Source organism: Conger conger, chromosome 4 (genome assembly GCF_963514075.1).
Source record: "Conger conger chromosome 4, fConCon1.1, whole genome shotgun sequence".
Classification (NCBI taxonomy): domain Eukaryota; kingdom Metazoa; phylum Chordata; class Actinopteri; order Anguilliformes; family Congridae; genus Conger; species Conger conger.
In genome coordinates this window covers 53817650-53820850 of record NC_083763.1, presented here as the reverse complement: position 1 = coordinate 53820850, position 3201 = coordinate 53817650, and positions in this window count along the sequence as shown.

Below are 3201 nucleotides of genomic sequence, written 5' to 3'. Positions count from 1 at the left end.
AAGTTCTAGGCGTTGGCCTCTTGTAATGTCCATTACCATTTTTGGTGGAGTAACTTCACAACTCGTTGTCATTAATGAGGAGACACAGAAACGGGGGCACTTTTATATACCTTCGTGGTAAAAGGCTGTGGGTGTGTGGGTCTGTGAGGTATTCTGTAACTGAAACCTAAACTATGGAACCCCACTTAAGATGGGACGTTTCAAATGAAATGTTTCACTTGTATTTAACATATTACTGGCCTTTATATTATCTGATTATCTGACTATATAGAAAATATATTAAATTGTTTATCTTTATATTAAATGGCCTGTATATAAACTGGTTTACGAATGATGATGATTATTATTATGAATAAGATTTTAAAATTGCGTAGGCCGGTTCTCAGTGTTATATTTGTATATTGGCCTAATTCTGCCAAAACTTTTAAACATGCAAACATTTGCCATAAACAAACTGAAAACAGAAATAGAAGCTCAGATAAAATGATTTCACATACACACTTTCCATTTGACTGGATAAATTAATAGTAGCCTACATTTTTAAAAGTCAACTTTGAAACTTTGTATTATGTTTTGTTAAACTCTTGTGAACAAAGTTGTACGAATCTGAGTACAGCCAACATTAGGCTATATAGACCACTCAAACTGAGACAATTGGATATAAGAGAAACGGTGACTCAAGTCTTATCGTTAAATTATTATAAAAAATGCAAACATTATGCTGCATTTGAAGGGAAAGAGTGCGTTGTTAGCAGGCCCATTTTGCAAAACCCACTACAAGTGTAGCCTAGACAGAAAGAAGCGGATTACAATAATTAATAGAATTGCTTTAACCTTCCACATACTGATTGCCAAAATCTCTCGTAACTTCAAACATTAGCCTCCAAGAGGCTTTATATCCACAACTAGCAATTATCCAGAGAAATGTAAAGATTAAAGTCTATTCGAATGTATACCAGATGTGGTCATCCCCGATTAAAGCAATTAATTTTACTGTTGCGCTAACCCAGGATTACTTAAATTACTGGAGGTGCTTATTACCTTCACTGAAAAACTGACGGGACCAGCTTTTAGTATGAGCCTTACTGACCGTGGATATGCTCACCTATGTGTATAATTATGCCCTTGTCTTAAATAAAACAGTACGTACCTGCCAATCCCCCATTTTCCCCATTATTGACATTCTTTTTGTCTTCTTTCTCTATATGGCGGAACACGAACCGTGTTATCTCATTGATCCTCTGATCTGTAAGCCAATTTCTGCTTTTACCTGAACAGGATCATTTCACCTGGACATAAAAAACTGTCTGCCACCTGGTGGCGCATGCGCACTCCGCCGCGGGTGTGTAACCCCAGTCAGGTAGTATTTTGAAAATACTCTTCAGAAAATTTGCCTGGAGTTTTCAGTCGCTCGTCACATTTATTTTTAATTAACAGCTGCGTCTGTTAGAATAATCGAACTTCTCACCATTTGGCAGACGTTCAGCGATATCATAAGCGAGGAACTATTGGAGAGTGTGTAAATTGACATATTAAATGGGAAAGTTTTCCATTGTCTCTCAAGGGTGTGTTGAACTAATATGTTGTATAATGAATGGTCTGTCCATCCTCTACTATTAAATCGAGTAGCCCATACGACAATTATTGGCCGTGGCTTTGTGTTTAATAGCAAACAAACTTAATTTCTACTTTTTTTGAAAACACAATCAGTATTTAAATTCACATTTGGAAGGCATGGACCTTCACCTGTAGCTATTTATAGGTAGTTATTATTGATAATATATAATGGTTGATTAATGGAACAAGAAGTGTCATATAATTATATCGTAATTATATTAGCTAAATATCTGATCAGGGATGTGATGTTAATAAGAATGTTGTCAAAGCATCTTTCAAAGGCTGCTGCTGAAAACACGTTTGGCACACTTTTTACATAAACAAATCCATCAGTACGTGCATATAAACAACAGCTCGTGAGTTGCGAGCGGTGATCAACAAATAAGCTTTACGTTACAGGAGTAGGATAGATACCTGTTATATTGTGGCTTCAAACATGTGCGTGCACAAACGTCTAGAAAATGGAACTTGCTACGGAAAATAATTGCAAGCCATGTATGCAGGTGAAAATAGAATATTCAAGAGAACTTTTCTTTAAAGTTATAAACACTCCCGCACACCGCGAGATGGTTAGATTGAGTAATGGTGCGTGGAATGGGGGAATCACACTTCGATGTAGCTTACATCTGAAGTGACTTTATGCAGTTACCTTTTAGAGTTGGCCTGCAATTTAGCAGTGCGGTAAACATACTTTCTTTAAAGTACTTATAATATGTGAGGTGAACTGTGAAAGCTTGTTGGTGTTATAGTCTCTCCGTATATAATAACCTATAGGCTATACACAACTATCGTAAACACATTTGATATAGCCTAAACAAAACCTAGTACCTTATAGAGGTAATTAAATCGAACTATTCCAGATTCCGTGTGAATATAAGGTGAGCTGTATGCTACTTCTCTGTGGTCGGTGTTGGAAGTGTTTCTACTTGTTTTATCATACAGTAGACAACGCATGTGCAATCATTGGGAAGGTTGGTTAACTCATATCTGTAAAAAAATGCGTCCTCGCGACTGCAAATTCTTTAAACAACCATTTGCGTAAAATATGAACACATTTGATGATTTGACTAGCAAGCCTTAATATGGTAGTACGGTTATAACTAGGCCTATGCCGTTCAGGGATACCGAGGGAATCTGCAACACTGAAAACGTAATCCACCCTAAGTGCAGGAATGAAGTAAATGTTGAAACAATTCTGCTGGCAAGTAGCTTACCGAATAGGGTATCTTGATACTTCAATAATAAACTGCTTGTTTAAGGACATATTTCAACTAACTGAACTACCGTGTCTCTATAGGCAATTATAGTATAAGTTCTCAAAGGTGTTTCATATTTTCTGCTTCGGAACATTGTAGGCTATTGCAAAGATACGTACACCCACATAACCAAAACCTTAATGTAGTGTGAAGGGTGAGTATTTATGGACTGCTATGTTATCAGTTCTTTATAACTAAGTAGGCTTACGCCGTGTTCGACAGTACCAAGTTAAAAGCTGATTAATAAATACGAAAAATGCCTTGTCGCATAACATAATGATTGTGATGATGATGATGATGATGATGATTATTATTATGTTTTTTTTTT